This window comes from Elephas maximus, chromosome 9 (genome assembly GCF_024166365.1).
Source record: "Elephas maximus indicus isolate mEleMax1 chromosome 9, mEleMax1 primary haplotype, whole genome shotgun sequence".
In the NCBI taxonomy this organism is placed as follows: Eukaryota; Metazoa; Chordata; class Mammalia; order Proboscidea; family Elephantidae; genus Elephas; species Elephas maximus.
Window position 1 is genome coordinate 49,574,636 of NC_064827.1, and position 18,204 is coordinate 49,592,839.

The 18,204-nt window shown below is 38.0% G+C and overlaps 1 long non-coding RNA gene across 1 annotated transcript in view; it reads right to left on the bottom strand.

Annotated features, from left to right (window-relative positions):
* Nucleotides 1–5,839: 5,839 nt before the first annotated feature.
* The window catches only part of LOC126083450 (uncharacterized), a 71,455-nt gene continuing 59,090 nt past the window's right edge, over nucleotides 5,840–18,204 (bottom strand). Inside the window, exon 4 of the long non-coding RNA XR_007518801.1 lies at nucleotides 5,840–6,033. This is a non-coding gene — a long non-coding RNA (uncharacterized LOC126083450). The remainder of the gene's footprint in view (nucleotides 6,034–18,204) is intronic.

Genomic DNA, 18,204 nt, shown 5'->3' on the forward strand with positions numbered 1-18,204 from the left:
GCTGTCTCCTTAGGGGGAGAGCAACTAGGAGTATATAGCAAGGTGTATGTAAGTTTTTGTATTAGAGACTGACTTGATTTGTAAACTTTCACTTAAAGCACAATAAAAAATAAAATTAAAAAGATTTTCTTTCAGGGCTAATGAATAATGAATTCTGTAAAGTTTCTATTAATGCTAAAAAAACCAAGTTTGGAGTACCTAAATAGACATAAAAATATCGATAGAAAAAAAGAGATAAAGGAACAGAAATAGAAAAAATATTATATTTTTCAATATAATCTGTCAACAATAATTTTTCTGTATATTTGCTAACAAATTTTGCACTCAAGGGAATATTATTTGGTCTGCTTAAATATATTTTCATTTGAAATTGCACCTTTGTTAAAACAAAATTATTCTGCTTTTAAACTCCTTGTATCATATTGTGTTGGGTAGATTTCCTACAGAATTTAGTTAAATTTCATAGTTTTTAAAAGCAATCTAAGAATTCATACCTTTTAATATGTAGAAATATTTACACCTATAACCGACATTTTTAAATCTTGTTTTATGTTTTCATGTTTCCTTACTGTTCCCTTTGGTTTCTAGCTTATTTTTAAAAGATGGACTGTGTGGTGGGTTTTTGTTTGTTTTTTGGTGGAGTGGTGTCATGGATTGAATTGTGTCCCCAAAAAGTATGTGTCAACTTGGTTAGGCCATGATTCCCAGTATTGTGTGGTTGTCTTCCATTTTGTGATTGATGTAATTTTCCTACCCACCACTAAACAAAAAAATTGATGTAATTTTCCTATGTGTTGTAAATTCTAGTCTCTGCCTGTAGTTAATGAGGCAAGATTAGATTATGTTAAAGAGGATTAGGGTGGGATATAACACTCTTACTCAGGTCACATCCCTGATCCAACATAAAGGGAGTTCCCCCGAGGTATAGCCTGTACCACCATTTATCTTACAAGAGATAAAAGGAAAGGGAAGCCAGCAGAGAGTTGGGGACCTCATACCACCAAGAAAGCAGCGCTGGGAGAAAGTGTGTCCTTTGGAACTGGGGTTCCTCTGTGGAGAAGCTCCTAGGCCAGGGGAAGATTGATGACAAGGATCTTCCTCCAGAGCCAACAGAGAAAGCCTTCCCCTGGAGCTGACACCCTGAATTTGAACTTTAGCGTATATACTAGGCTGTGAGAGAATAAACTTTTGTTTGTTAAAACCATCCACTTGTATTTTTGTTACAGCAGCACTGGATAACCAAGACAGGGGAGTGTTTCTGTTTGTTTGCTTTTTAATTCTAATAATTGCCTTTAGTTTTTATTACCTGTCAGTATCAAGTTTAAAACAATATCTTTTGTCTTTCTCAACTCTTGTGTTCCCCTCACAATACCTTCCTACTAAACTAAACCTATCAGCCTATAAATTCCTTTATTGTTATCTGGAGTTCTAGATCCAAATTATCAGCAAATTAATCCATCTCTTATAAATCTTTTATTTTGATAACTTTTGACATCTGAACCTAATTCTACAAACAGGACTACAATAATTATTTTTGACCAGTGATTTTCAAACTTTGTTCTATGGAACCTCTTAGTATTTCCTATCTCTTTAACTGGAGAATGACAATTGTAGCCATTTTATATTTTGGGTTTTCACATTAATATTTCCTCTAAATGAAGGATTTTAAGACTAAAAGAAGGTTGGTAAACACTGATTTGGTCACATCTCTATTTGGTTTCAGACCCAAAGACAATCCTTTTCTACCATAACTTCTCCATTCTTAGGCTTTTCTTTCAAGTAATTGTTTTCAAGGAGGGTACATATTTCTGAGTTCTTACGTATTTGAGATGTCTTTTTGTTGCTTCACAAGTTAAAGATGACTAGGCTAGGTATAAAAGCACTAAGTCACGAATTTTGGCTCCTAAAGTTCTGTGTAAGTGCTCCATTTTCTTCTAAATTTAAGCTTTCAGAGTAAAAGCCAGAGAATGGCCAGATTTTTTTTTTTTTTTTTTTTTTTGGAGGTTGCTTGTTTCTTCTGCTTAGATGCATATGGAAGTTTTTTCTTATCCTTACAAATTAAAATTTTTGCTACTGTACATCATTGTGTATGCCTTTGTTCATTGATTTGTCTGGAACACAATTATTCTTTCAATATGTGTCTTATTTCTGCTCCTAAATTTTTCCTGTTATATCTTTGATTATTGCTTTTCTTCCATTTGTTTAAGTATCTTTTTAGGAATATCAATATGCCATACATTTAACTCTCTACTCTTTAACATTCATATCTTTTATATTCATATTTAGTTTACATTATAGGAACATCATATCTATTTAATGTTTTATATTACATTTTTATATTCCTATTTATATTATGTGAATATCATCTTTATTGAATATTATACTTTATTTCTGAAACCCTGGTGGCATAGTGGTTAAGAGCGTGGCTACTAACCAAAAGGTTGGTAGTTTGAATCCACCAGCTGCTCCTTGGAAACCCTATGGGGCAGGTCTACTCTTGCCTGAAGGATCTCTATGAGTCAGAATCGACTCGACGGCAACAGGTCATACTTTATGTTTAGTTTCTGAATGTGTTTGGATCCTCTAGTAGATTATTTCAGAGATGGGCTCTTCCTCTGAGTCTTCTAGATAATCTTCTTACCTTGCAGTGAAGCCTTTTTTTTTTTTTTTAACATACCTTTGTGCTTTTCTCCCCCTCCTTATTTATCTTTAAACAATTTGAAATGTATTCAGATTTGGTGTTTGTCCAAAGACAGGACAGTTGAAGTACCCTTGACTCCGTATTATCCAATCAGTGTGTACAGCCCCTAGTCCAAGGTCCAGTTTCCAGCGTTATTTCATCTAATTCACTCTCCTATTGAGACGCCATCTTGCTCTACCAACACTACCTGATTTCCTGATGCTATGAATCTGCAATGTACATAAAAATTAGTAATTCTCAGCATGCACTGTTACCATGGCTGTTTTGTGGGTTTTTTTGTTTGTTTGTTGTTGCTGTTTGTTTTTGGTTTCTGACCCACCCTAAAGAGCTTTGCCTGCAGAAATTTTACCTCTGAAAATGCAATATACCTTCACAAGTCCACCCCTCTTGACTAAGACTGACCTACCATCCAAGTTGTTTTCTGAGAATTGTAATTTCTCTAAATATAGAATGATACATCAATACTCTCAGTCTCACAAATTACACAAATAGGGTAAAAGCCTACCTGCCCAGTTTTCTCATTGGAGCTGACCCTGAGTCTCTGAGTCGGATGATGGGCAGACAGTGATGAGGAAACAGTGCCTCCCCTCCTCACCACAAATGATTTCTGTGTCATGAAGTAAAGTCTGCCTGGTGTGCCATAGAAAAAAGCCCAGATAAACATGTCTTAATCTTGCTTTATAGTTAGTAGAGATTCTTCCCCAATTTTGAAATTATGCTGTCTATCGTTTTCTTATATTTACATTTTTACCTTTTTTCTTTGTCTTTATAGGCATTTTAGTAGGAAAGACTTCACCAGGGGCTGATTGACAGACTTCATTTATCTGGAACTCCTATAGATTCCTAATTAATAATTAAAATATGTCTGGGGAGGATAATCAGCAACTAAATCAATGCTAAAGATCATTCACTAATGATATGAAATTGGGTATCTTAATATAAAAAATAGGGAAAACATTATTTTTCCATGCAGAAAATAAAATTCTTAGTAACTGACTAAGATTCCTTTTAGACATAACAAAGAATAGTATCTGCCCCCCACCCCAAAAAAGAATGGTATTCCCAAAATAAAAGGCTTATGCAGAGAGCTCAAGTTACTCTCCACTCAAGCAGAATTAAGAGTACCATTCTGCAGATTTGGGATTAATGTCACCACATTGAGTCCTAGCTATAATGCGGGCAATAGCATTTTGTAAAAAAGAACACCATGTGGCAGCCTTGCTAATCTTCTGGATGAGAATCAGTTGGAAGTTGGCAACATGTATTGACATGCCTTGGACTAACAGGAGTTCTTAACATGACACTGCAATTTTTAAGGCTCTTCAGAATTAATATGAGATATGTGGTCAAATATAGTGTGGAATACAGGCAACTGTAAATTAATTGAATATTAAGCACCAGAGTCAAATGAAATTTTTAAAACTTGGAACAGTTCAAACAAAAGTCTAGAGGTAATTAGAGACCACACTCACTGTTTGATGGCTATTTGAGTGGAAGCTGGGGAAAAATGTTGCCAGATGAGAATTCATTTAGGGTTGAATCTTGCCAGCATTTTTAAAAAATAATTTAGGTAAAGCTCTCTAATTAAAGAACCTAAGTAGAGAAATGGGTAGATGGCTCATTCTGGGACCTGAAACTGCTTCCACTAAGAATAAAATGTTCCTCTTTGAGAAATCTGAGCTGTCGGTGTTTAATGCCCTAAGTAAAGGAGCTTCAACCACTTTCTGAGGTTCAATGCTGATATCCCCAACCCTCCAAGACTTGGACAGCTCCAAATCCTTCACCAGCTGAATGAGCAGAATTTAGCAAGAAAGAGCTTGCCATAGGCATGCTAAAGAAAGGGTAAAACTGCAGCCTGATTAAACCTACTTTCCCAGTAAGAGGTACCAAAAAGCAAGATAGAGGCATGGCTCTAGAAAGAGGATGGGAGCTGAGCAGCTAAGACAGGGATGGGATCAGAAGGTGGGAAAAATATTTTTAAAAGCAGAACCTCAGTACTCTGGCAATACATAACAGGGAAATGTCTTGTTTGAGCTAGTCTGTCCTATCTTTCAATAGGAGGTGCCCTGCTAATCCTGGGATAAAATTATTTTAGAGCTGAAAGAGAATTTAGGGATTATCTAGTCTAGCCCCCACACTTGAGGACACTTAGGCCCTGTGAGATGAAAAGGCTTGCTAGACTCACATGGCAAATTAGTTGAGAAGTGGAATTATAACTCAAAACCTCCTGCTACTCATTGTAGTGCTCTTTCAACTACATCAATCTCATCATGGCTTCTCTCATGGAAATTCTAAGAGAAGGAGTGTGATTCAGTGGAAAAATCAGTAAAAACCAGTTGCCATCAATTTGATTCCAACTCATGGTGACTCCATGTGTGTCAGAGTAGAACAATGTTCCATAGGGTTTTCAATGGCTGATTTTTCAGAAGTGCCAGGCCTTTCTTCCAAGGTGTCTCTGGTCAAACTAGAACTTCCAACCTTTTGGTTAGCAGCCAAGTGTGTTAACTGTTAGCACCACCCAGAGCAAAAGAATGATATTAAGTTCTGAGTTTCACTCTTCTCTCCCTTAGTTTGAATGATAGAATCCTAGTAGTCAAGATTCCATTTAGTTCAACCTGTCATTCAGTGCCAGAAACTCTACATAATATTGAGTAGTTAGGTGGACAGCCAAGTTCTTGTGGACCCATCTCAGGGATGGACATACCTCAGAGGGAGCCAATACTACTTGGGGCAGCTCTCCTTGATAACCTGAAATCTGCTTCTTTGGAACTTCTGATCTCTAAGAAGAGACCTTAATGTTTCTTCCACGTGACAGTGCTGCTCATTTAGTTAAACCAACATTCACTCAAAGCCCATATTCCCAGGTTCCATTCTACATTGTGCACCTATAAACTTGACAGTAAGGAAAATATAATCTAGTCAGGGAGACGGCCCTTAATGTATTTGAAGACCACTATTAAATATCTCTGTCTTAGGCTGGGTTCTCTAGAGAAGCAAAACCAGTGATTTTATATATATATATACACACACACATACATAACCCATATATATACATGTATATATATATATATATATATGCTGGTTTTATATATATATGTATAGAAAGAAAGAGAGAGAGATTTATCTCAAGGAAATGGCTCACCTGGTTGAAGAGGCTGGCAAGTCAAGTTCATGGGTCAGGTGTCATGCTGGAGGCCTCTCCTGACTCACTTAGCTGCAGGGGCTGATGAACCCAAGAGCAGCAGGTCAGATGGCAGGTTGCTGGCTCACAGGCTGTGGAAGCTGATGAATCCAAGATTGGCTGGCAATACGGCAAGCCGCTGGCTCAAGTCCTAAGAATCAGAGGTCAGATGATGACAAGCTGGATGTAGGATCCAGAGCAAACAAAAACCCAGCGAGCTTTTCCAGAACATCCATATATATTGGATGCAGGCCACACTCCTGAGGTAACACCCGTTACAACTGATTAGCTGCTCATAGCAGACCTCATCATGGAGATGATTACATTATATCAGGCCTCATCATTGAAGTGATTACATTATATCACAAAATGGAGGATAACTACATCATTACATAACTCCAAATTATGCCATTATATAACTGCCAAACCACTGAGAATCTTGGCCTAGCCAAGTTGACATACAACCTTAATCATCACAATCCCCTAGAAGACTCTCTAGTAAAAGGGACATTTTCCTCTAGACCAAGAGGTGTTTGGCCTCTAGTAAATCACATTGCTCAGCCAGATGATTATTCTACCCCATCCTGACTAACAGACTTACTCCTAGCCCTAAGATGACTCTCCTACCCAAGAAGATTTCCCTACCCACCCACCCCACCCCCACCCCCGGTGGTGCAGTAGCTAAGCGTTTGGCTGCTAAGAAAAAGGTAGGCAGTTTAAATCTACCAGCTGCTCCTTGGAAACCCTATGGGGCAGTACTACTCTGTCTTAGAGGGTCGCTATGAGTCAGAGTCAACTCGCTGATGGCAGTGGGTTTGGTTTTGGTTTTACCACCCTCCAGTTCCCTGGAACAGGTTGTATGTAAATATTTATGCTTCCTTCCTGAAGCCACCTTGATTCCCAACATTCCCACAGAGTTGACATAATAGTAGAAACCATGACAACAACCATAAACATACCATATATATCTGCCTTCTAAAATTCTTTTTTGGAAAAAATGGAAATAAGAAAATGAGAGTAAATAGGAGGTATAAAATTCAATATAGCACTTTACTGGACTTTTACATACATTAGTTCTCTTTACAACCTCATTTAATCTTCTTTACAATCTTGCAAAGTAGATATTCTTGATCATTTATGTAAGAAGTTCAAAAGGTGCTAGGTAACTTGCCCAGGAACACACAGCTAGGGATGGTGCTGCTGTAGTCACACTCAGGTCCTATGACCAAACCTGAAATTCTTCCCTCTGTTGCACAGACTTAGGTATACAATGAACACCCCTCTTAAGCTCCCCACACACAAAATTTGTGTAAATCAACATCCATCTTAAAAAATCACCTCCAAAATTAATCATTGGTTTTCATGAATCACAGCTGATTGATGATTACCAATTATTCTCAGTTGATACAATAGAACACTTAATATTGCTGGGAAGCATATATGAGGTACCAGGAGTCCGATCTGAGACAGACAGCAAACTATAACAGAAAGCTCAATGGTCTGGGAGTCAGAGACATAGGCCATAGCTGTCTCAAATCTGATCAAATTGTTATAACCTCCCTGGACTTATTGGCCTTTATCTATAAAATGGGAGCTTCAGACTGGAAGGTGCTGAGTTTCCTTTCAACTGTAACATCCCTTCTGAAAAGACAGGACTTTTAATTTAGTCCTATTTACATTTTATTAATTACAAGTAATTAATAAACATGAAAAATTATTTAAACTCATTAGGAATCAAAAAACAAATTAAATCAAGAGGCTGATTTGCCTATCAAATTGGAAAATATTTTTACTTTTAATATTGCTTTAATATCCAAGTAATATGTGTTTACCAAGAGAAAATTAGAAACAGAGGCATGGAAAAGTATAAAGGACCACCCATAATTCTACCAGTCAAAAATAATAATAACTAATGCTAACATTTTAATGCATATCCTTCAAAAAAAATCACACTATTCTTTCATTTTTATGACCAATTCACCCAAAAAATATATTGTAAATATCTTTCAATTCAATATAGAGCTACATCATCCTTTTATTTACCCAGTTCCCTGATATTGGACATTGTTGCTATTTTTCTCCTATAAAGGGTACTGAGGTGAACATCCTTGTATATACAGCTTGTCTGATTATTTTCTCAGGCTAAATTCTTAGACGTGGAATTGCTGATATGCACATATTTAAGACTTGCGTTAACTTGCCAAACTCTCTAGAAGTACATTTCACTCTCCCACCAGCAGCATATGAGCCTACCTGTTTCCCACAGCATCACCAACACTGGGTATGATAACCTTAACTTTTGCCAAACTCATAGGTAAACCTGTTTAACTAGGTTCTTTGTTTACCAGTGAGTTAAATCTTTATATACATGTCTATCACACATTTTTAGTTATCTTTTTATGATGGCTTTACACTTTGCCAGTTTTTCTATTGTGATGTAAATGGTGATGAGACAGAAATTATCACGACCCTAGCAATTTTCTCCTTTCCCTGTCCTAGACCACCACCTCTTTACTTAGTCCTCTTTGGCTCCCACCCCTTCCCACCACAGGAATGAGTTCATGTGAGCGCTTTAGAGCCCATAGGTCACAATATGACACATCAGGTGTATCAGTTTCATTTATTTCATCACTGAATACCCTCTTATCTCTTTCTCTGGTCTTCTTTCACGGTAAGCAGAGCAAGAGGAAAACAAGTCTGGAGATAAAGTACTTCATATGTAAGAATTTACTTGCTCTTTCATCAAGAAATACAATTCTAACTGTATAGCAGAAAGATGTATAAAAGAGTATAACTGTGTGAACTGGTTTGCTAAGAATACAACTGACTTTAAATTACTAATTCATACGGTGTCAGAGACAATCATTGAGGGGGATAGAAATTATACTCTAACCCAGGACCATTGTTTCTCTCTCTTTCTCTCTCCCTCACCATTCTCTTTTTCTCTCTCTGCCCTGGCTTTCATACTTTCACAATGCAGGAATTGTTCACTAAATATTGACAAGAATTCTTAGAAAAGAGGGGCCATAGAAAAGGCAAATTTGTCCCTGTGCTTTGGTTGGTCTGTAGGCAGGAATCCCTGAGTGGCTAGTTTAATTAAACCCCTGCAGGGGATCTGGCCCCTAGAAACAAAGATAGAGCTCTGGGGACCAGGTAATGACAGTTTTATTGAGATATAGCTTACATACAATAAAGTCACCTATTTAAAGTATACAATTCAGTAGTTTTTAGTATAGTCACAGAATTGTACAATCATCACCACAATCTAATTTTAGAATATTTTCATTACCTCCCACCCAAAAAACCTATGCACCCATTAGCATTTACTTCTAATTTCTCTCTCCCTCAACCCTAGGCAACCAGTTACCTACTTTCTGTTTCTATATATTTGCCTATTCTGGACATTTAATATAAAGAGAATCATACAAAACGTGGTCTTTCGGAACTGGCTCATTTCAGTAATGTCAATTTCAAATGCAAGCCTCACAGCATTTAACTTGTATGCGGAATCACTGACACAACCCAACTGGTATTTCATGGCTCATCCCTGGAGGTCAGCAGAAACAAACCCAAGCCAGACTCAGGAGGGTTGGAAGAAGGAAGAGAGAGAACTATCCTCCCACCCCCACTCTGGGATGGAGCTGGCCAAGGGATACTCCAGGGCATGGGGATTTTGCATGGCTAGTGTAGACTTTCACAGGTGCCTGGAACCCACCCCAAAACACAGGGAGCCTGAAGGCTCATGAGTTTCCTCTCCTGTCAGCTGCTGAACTGATATGCCATGCCCATACCGGGGGGTGGTCTGGGGAAATCCAGCTAGGTGTAGGGCAGGGGTTGATAAACTACAGCCCATGAGTCAGCCAGTCACCTGTTTTTGTAAATAAAATTTTATTGGAACATAGCTATGCCCATTCATGTATGTATTATCCATGGCTACTTTCATACTACAATGGCAGAGTTGAGTAGCTACAGTAGAGACCATACGGGCCACAAAGCCTAAACTATTTACCATCTGGCCCTTGGGAGGAAAAGGGTTTTGGCTCCTGACCTTGAGCAGTTGTTCTTCAAGTGTGGCCCTGAATCAGCAGCATCAGCATGACCTGAAAGAGACTTGAAAGCAGGGACTCAAACTTTTAGAAATGCAAATTCTTGGGCTCCATACCAGACCTACTGAATCAGAAACTCTGGGAGTGGGGCCCAGCAAATTTGTTTTATCAAGCCCTATTTACAGATGATTCTGATACACCTTAAAGTTCGAAAACCACTGGGTTACAGTGAAAATGAAAAGATTAGCTTTTGGTTGGAGGAAAGAACCCCTTCCTCTTAGGCAAAGAGAAGGAAGAAAGAATAGGTGAGGATGCGTGAAGCTGAGTCCCATGAAGAGTCAATAGAGAGATCACATAAGAAAGGAAAAAGCCTTATAATATACCTTTAATAGCATTTTTCCTGATTTTTGAATAGGGGTCCCACATTTTTATTTTACACTGAGTACCAGAAATATGTAAATATTGGATTAACATACACATAACGTGAACTAAGAACATCTAATGTTTCAACAAATGACAAATATACTTGAAAAACAGAAATCATGTTTTTAAAAGAGAAAAAAATAACTTATCATCTTTGAAATCAAAACCTCCACAGAAGAGTTTCAAAAAAGATTAGACACAGTGGAAAACAAAATCAGTAAATTGGAAGACATGCAGAAATTATCCAGAATGCAGCACAGAGGGACAAATAAAAAAATAAAAGGTTAAAAGGTATGTATGTGTGTAAAGGTTTAGCATATATCTAACTGGAGTCCTGGATATAGAAAACCAGAATAGTCTTGTAACACTAGAGATTTTGAATCAGAAGTATAAAGTCCCCCCACAAAGAAAATTCCTGTTCAGATGGCTTTACTAGAAAGCTCCACCAAAAAATCAAGAAAAAGATAATCCCAAATTTATGAAAACTCTTCTAGAGTTAAAATATAGGAGAACAGCATCCCACTTTGGAGAGTGGCATCTGGGCTCTTAAATGCTAGGCAAGTGGCCATCTAAGATGCATCAATTGGTCTCAACCCACCTGGGGCAAAGGAGAATGAAGAACACCAAAGACACAAGGTAATTATGAGCCCAAGAGACAGAAAGGGCCACATAAACCAGAGACTACATCAGCCTGAGACCAGAAGAACTAGATGGCGCCCAGCAACAACCGATGGCTGCCCTGACAGGGAACACAACAGAGAACCCCTGAGGCAGCAGGAGAGCAGTGGGATGCAGACCCCAAATTCACATAAAAAAGACCAGACTTAACGGTCTGACTGAGAATAGAAGGACCCTGGTGGTCATGGTCCCCAGACCTTCTGTTAGCCCAAGACAGGAACCATTCCCAAAACCAACTCTTCAGAGATTGGACTGGACAATGGGATAGAAAATGATACTGGTGAAGAATGAGCTTCTTGGGTCAAGTTGACACAGGAGACTTTGTTGGCATCTCCTGTCTGGAGGGGAGATGAGAGGGCAGAGGGGGTCAGAAGCTGGCCGAATGGACACGAAAAGAGACAGTGGAGGGAAGGAATGTGTTGTCTCATTAGGGGGTGAGCAATTAGGAGTATATAGCAAGGTGTATATAAGTTTTTGTATGAGAGACTGACTAGATTTTAAACTTTCACTTAAAGCACAATAAAAACAACAACAAAAAATATATAGGAAAATACTTTGCAATTCATTTTCTCATTTTATAAGGCTACTATAACCTTGTGCTTTGCTTGTAGGAATGTAAAATGGTTCGACCACTGTGGAAAATAGTTTGGTAGCTCCTCAAAAAGTTAAACATCAAATTCCATATGACCCAGGAATTACACTCCTAAGTACATACCCAAGAGACCTGAAAGCAGAGACTCAAACAGATACTTGTATTCCAATGCACTACTGTATATCATTGCAACATTATTCACAATAGCCAAAAGGTGGAAACAATCCGAATGTCCCAAACCAACAGAAGAATGGATAGCAAAATGTGGTATATACATACAATGAAGTATTCGTCATAAAAAAATGAAGTTCTGATACATGCTACAACATGGACGAACCTTGGAAGCATTATGCTAAATAAGTCAGACACTAAAGGACAAATATTGTACCATCCCACTTACTGGAAATATCTAGACTAGGCAAATGCATGGAGATAAGTTCATCAGTCATTACCAAGAGCTAGAAAGAGGGAAGAATTATCGCTTAAGGGGTAGTGAGTTTCTGTTAAAAACTAAACCCACTGTTGGTGAGTCGATTCCAACACTATAGAGTTTCCAAGTCTGTAATCTCTATGGAAGCAGACTGCCACATCTTTCTACTGAGGAGCTGCTCGTGGTTTCAAACCACTGACCTTTCATTAGCAGCCAATCGCTTTAACCACTGTACCACCGGGGCTCCTTGAGTTTCTGTTAGGGAGGATGAAAAACTTTTGGCAATAGATAGTAGTAATGGAATCTGTTGTTTATGGAATATGATGTTTATGAATGGACGCAGACTGAAAATAAGCAAAGACACCTGATTTTTAGTTGAATTTTTCCTTCTTTATTTTTACCTCCATGAATGAGGTCATAATTCCGTGTCAATAAAAAAGAATGCTATAATTAAAACAGAAAATAAATGCTCTGAACTGGTCTCCCATTAAAGCTATTTGAATCATCGGCTAAGTAACTAGGGTACCACCATTAACCTGGTGGCAACTTATCTCAATTGCAAACAAAGTATCCAAGGGGAAAAAAATCAGTCTCTTGATTGCTGCACTGGGAAACTTGCTTTATACAGCAACCAAAGCATGCCTCATCAGCCTCCTTCACTCACGTTGCCTGTAAGCCTAATCCTGACAGCCACAGAAACACGGTACCTAGACAGCTGAGAAAGGACACTGCCGAAAAATCTTTCCTAAAGCCAACTCTGCGACCCAGTAATCTCATTTCATAAAAGACATTGATATTTGGTGTACAGAAGAGAAAGAGCATGGTCAATTTACTCCTTGTTACTAGAAGAGGAAATATGATTTAAGGAAACTTCACCAGGCTTTATGTGATTTGCAGCGAAAACTGTTCTAACTATTCTGCATTTAAGCACCACGAGTAATCCGAGGTCATCAGAGCCACAAAATCTTGATCATATTAATAAATTATCTAAATTTTTTTCAAAGAGATATAAAGAAGGAATTGGAGGAGCATTAATACCTACTGTTGTACCTGTCCAAATAGCTAAAGTTTGCAAAAGAATAGAAAATGAACTACAAATTACTGACAGTAGTGAAATGACTTTAAATCACAATGAAACTGTTCATACCATCCAACTTAAAAGAAAAAAAATCAATACTGCTATATTGAAGTTAAGAATAAATTAAAGGCATGTAAAAGTCTGGAATAACAATATGCTATAAAAATTACTGATATAAAAATATGCCACTTAACAAATTTGATACTACAGAGGCATAAAATTCTACATGGAGTCTGGAAGCAACCATGTGAACATAAGGAGGCAGCTGGGGTAATGCCAGCATGGTTAATTCAGAAAGAACTCAAATTTATAACTGGTGAGGTTAAATTCTGTTTTGAAGATAATTACACGCCAGAAATCTATATGCTTCAGAAATTTTTCTACTGGCATTTTAAAGGTAAAAACTGGACAATATAAAATACCTTTTTAATAAATATCTTTCCTCTTTTTTCCTCCAAATCCCAGGAACACCTCAGTGCATAAATATGCTTGCTTACACAGAGACACACACATTCACATGAACACCTCCTAAATTAGGTTCTCAGCAATGAACAATTTTAGGTAGCCAATTATAGTGTTCGTATATAGGTAGAAAACATGGTAATTGTTTAAAAACTAGTTGTACAATTTTTCTGTTTAAAAAAATATTCAAAGGTTTTTAAAAAAGAAATGGATTTAGGAAACGTTGGAAAAGAAGTCCAAGTTGATTGACAGTTTGGAGTTTGCGTTTGCACCACCTTATCCTAGCCAAATGCAAATGTGATTAAGCTCTGAGAGACAGGACTCTGCAGAGTGTCTGCTTATTAGAATCCTCCCTCTAGGTGTTATCCTTCAAGAGCAAGGACCTCCCAGTTTGTTGTCTCAGGGACCCATCAGATTAGGGAAGGAAAATAATCGTTACTTCATTCAACAAATCTAATCCAATGATGGACTTATCATTAGAAAGTAGGATTCTGAGTCTATGCCTGGGATCAATAAGAAAAAAAATCGAATGGTTTAGCAAGGTCACAAGGAGCCCTGGTGGCACAGTGGTTAAGCACTCTGCTGCTAACTGAAAGGTGAGTGGTTAGAATCCAGCAGCTGTTCCACAGGAGAAAGATGTGGCAGTCTGCTCCCATAAAGATCACAGCCTTGGAAACCCTTTGGACCATTTCTTCTGTCCTGTGGGGTCACCGTGAGCCGGAATCAACTCAACGGCAACAGATTTGGTTTGCTTTTGTTTTTGTTTTTGTTCTTTTGAGCAAGGCCACACCAGGGAAAAATGGTGGCAGATGTCCACATGGTTGCCATCTTTGCCCTAAACAAATTCTGCAATTACCTACATGATTAGGAAGTAAAATACATGCACACATTTATACACACATACCATTACGAGTGTATTTCTTCATGCTATTAATCATGTAAATAAAAGCAGCATTAATGTAAACTATTTTATATAATCATTCAACAAAGACATTTAAGAACGCATTTAAGAAACCCATTTTTATGTATCCATTTAACAAACTAAGTCACAATTAACATGGACCACACTTCGTTCTAGGCACCTGAAGACAGAGAATAAGAACTAGCTCATACCCCAACCGGAGAGGGGAGCAGTCACAATCTAGACTAAATGATTTAAAAAAAAATGATCACCATACATTTTCTCTAGTGGAGAAATGTACAAAGTACTAAGGAGACACAGAAAAGGAACAATTAACTCTTGAGGTAACTCATAAAATTTTCTCAAAGGAGGTGACATTTGGTTTTGGTCTTGAAAGACAGATAGGCATTTGTCAAGTGAGAAAATTGGAAAACGCATTGCATTCATTCATCAATTCGTCAACAAATAGGGTCTTTTGGTTGTGCTAGGATCTGTGTAAACTGCTGGGAATAAAACAAATGCCAAGTCATACAGACCCTCCAGGAGCAGCAGCCTAGAAGTTGGAGGCAGATGAGTAGGGTGCAATAAAGAATCAGCATTGGAGTGAAATGGGAATGGGGGTTACGATACAAAAGGATATCACAGCAATTGTACTTCTAGATATTTTCTTAAGAGAAATGAAAATATATGCTTACATAAAACATTGTGTAAAAATGTCCATAGCAGCTTTATTTACAATAGCCAAAAACTGGAAACAACCCAGATGTCTATCAGCAAAGGAACAGGTATTTTAAAAACAAACAAAAATTGTAGTATAGCCAAAGAATGGAATATTACTCAGCAATAAAAAGGAATGAACTACTGACACATACAACATGAGTTAATCTCAAAACATGCTGAGCTAAAGAAACAAAATGCAAAAGAGTATATATTATATGATTGCATTTATAAAAAATTCTGGAATAGATCAAATCAATCTATAGCGATAGAAATCAGATCAGTGGTTGTTTAGGGGGTGGAGTAGGTATGGTGATGGACTGGGAAGAGGCATGAGGGAGCTTTCTGGGGTGATGAAGCTATTTTGTCTTGATATGCATTCATCAAAACTGACTGATGTAAAAATCAGAGCATTTCCACTGTATGTAAATTATGTTTTTTTTGTTTCTTTTTTTTATGAGCCACAACAATTCACATTTAATTGGCTTTCGATCTTTTACAATTACAATGTTGCAATATAGATTTATTGAATAATTTGATATGTTTGCATGTTTTAAACAAAAACTTTTAAAAAAAAGTTGATGTCAAATTGATTCCGAATCATGGACATCCCATGTGTTACAGAGTAGAACTTCTCTATAAGGTTATATGTCAGTTTTTTGAAAAACATTAATAAGTGCTGTTGCTAAAGGATTAGATTTCAGACAGTTTCTCCCTAGGCATAATTTATAAAAATGTAACCTTTTCCTAAAGTGCTGGCTCTGCATTGGCTTTTGATTCTCCTTATATTTCAATGAACCTTTGAGTGGTCAACCGTATCTACCTGAATCATTGGTTTCAGACACTGGAAGGAGTGGGGAGGGAAAGGAGAATTGCAGAAGAAGCTGTGTACACAGGGTGTTTTAGTTATCTAGTGCTGCTGCAACAGAAATACCACCAGTGGATGGCTTTAACAAAGAGAAACTTATTCTTTCTCAGTGTAGGAGGCTAGAAGTCCAAATTCAGGGTGCCAGCTCCAGGGGAAGGCTTTCTCTGTCAGCTCTAGGGAAGGTCCCTGTCATCAATCTTCCCTGATCTAGGAGCTTCTCTGAGCAAGGACCCCATGCCAAAGAACACACTATTCTGGCTCTGCTTTCTGGGTGTTAGTAGGTCCCCTGTCACTCTGCTCTCTTCTCTCTTTTATATCTCAAAAGAGGTTGACTCAAGATACAATCTAATCTTGGAGATTGAGTCCTTCTTCATTAACATAACTGCCTCTAACCCTGCCTCATTAACATCATTATTGTTGTTAGGTGCAGCCGGTTCCGACTCATAGTGAGTGACCCTATGCACAACAGAACAAAACACTGCCCAGTCCTGCACCTTCCTCACATTTGTTTCTATGCTTGAGCCCACTGTTGCCGCCACTGTGTCAATCCATCTCATTGAGGGTCTTCCTCTTTTTCACTGACCCTCTAATTCACCAAGCACGATGTCCTTCTCCAGGGACTGATCCCTCCTGATAACCTGACCAAAGTATGTGAGATGTAGTCTCACCATCCTTGCTTCTAAGGAACATTCTGGTTGTACTTCTTCCATGACAGATTTGTTTGTTCTTTTGGCAGCCTATGGTATATTCAATATACTTTGTCAACACCACAATTCAAAGGCGTCAATTCTTCTTCAGTCTTCCTTATTCGTTGTCCAGCTTTCACATGCATATGAGGCAACTGAAAACACCATAGCTTGGGTCAGGCACACCTTAGTCCCCAAGGTGACATCTTTGTTTTCCAACATTTTAAAGAGGCCTCTTACAGCAGATTTGCCCAATGCAATGTGTCTTTTGGTTTCTTGACTGCTGCTTCCATGGGTGTTGATTGTGGATCCAAGTAAAATGAAATCCTGAACAACTTCAATCTTTTCTCCATTTATCATGATGTTGCAGTTGTGAGGATTTTTGTTTTCTTTATGTTGAGGTGTAATCCATACTGAAGGCTGTGGTCTCTAATCTTCATCAGTAAGTGCTTCAAGTCCTCTTTGCTTTCAGCAAGCAAGGTTGTGTCATCTGCATAACACAGGTTGTTAATGAGTCTTCCTCCAATCCTGATGCCCCATTTTTCTTCATATAGTCCAGCTTCTTGGACTATATGATACATATATGTATATGTATATGATACAGATACAGACTGAATAAATATGGTAAAAGGATACAATCCTGACAGACACCTTTCCTGACTTAAAACTATGAAGTATCCCCTTGTTCTGTTTGAAAGACTGCCTCTTGATCCATGTATAGATTCCCCATGAGCACGATTAAGTGTTTTGGAATCCCCGTTCTCTGCAATGTTATCCATAATTTGTTATGATCCACAGAGTCCAATGCCTTAGCATCGTCAATAAAACACAGGTAAACATCTTTCTGGTATTCTCTACTTTCAGCCAGGATCCACCTGACATCAGCAATGACATCCCTGGTTGCACGTCCTCTTCTGAAGCTGGCCTGAATTTCTAACAGTTCTCTGTTGATATACTGCTGCAGCCACTTTTGAATGATCTTCAGCAAAATTTTGCTGGCATGTGATATTAATGATATTGTTCTATAATTTCCAAACTCAGTTAGATCATCTTTCTTGGGAATAGGCATAAATATGGATCTCTTCCAGTCGGTTGGCCAGGTAGCTGTCTTCCATATATTTTGGCATAGATGAGTGAGCATTTCCAGCACTGCATCCGTCTGTTGAAACATCTCAATTGGTGTTCCGTCAATTCCTGGAGCCTTGTTTTTTGCCAATGCTTTCAGTGCAGCTTGGACTTGTTCCTTCAGTACCATCAGTTCCTGATCATATGTTACCTCCTGAAATGGTTGAACATCCACCAATTCTTTTTGGTATAGTGACTCTGTGTATTCTTTCCATTTTCTTTTGTTGTTTCCTGCATCATTTAATATCTTCCCTATAGAATCCTTCAGTATTGAAACTCAAGGCTTGAATTTTTTCTTCAGTTCTTTCAGCTTGAG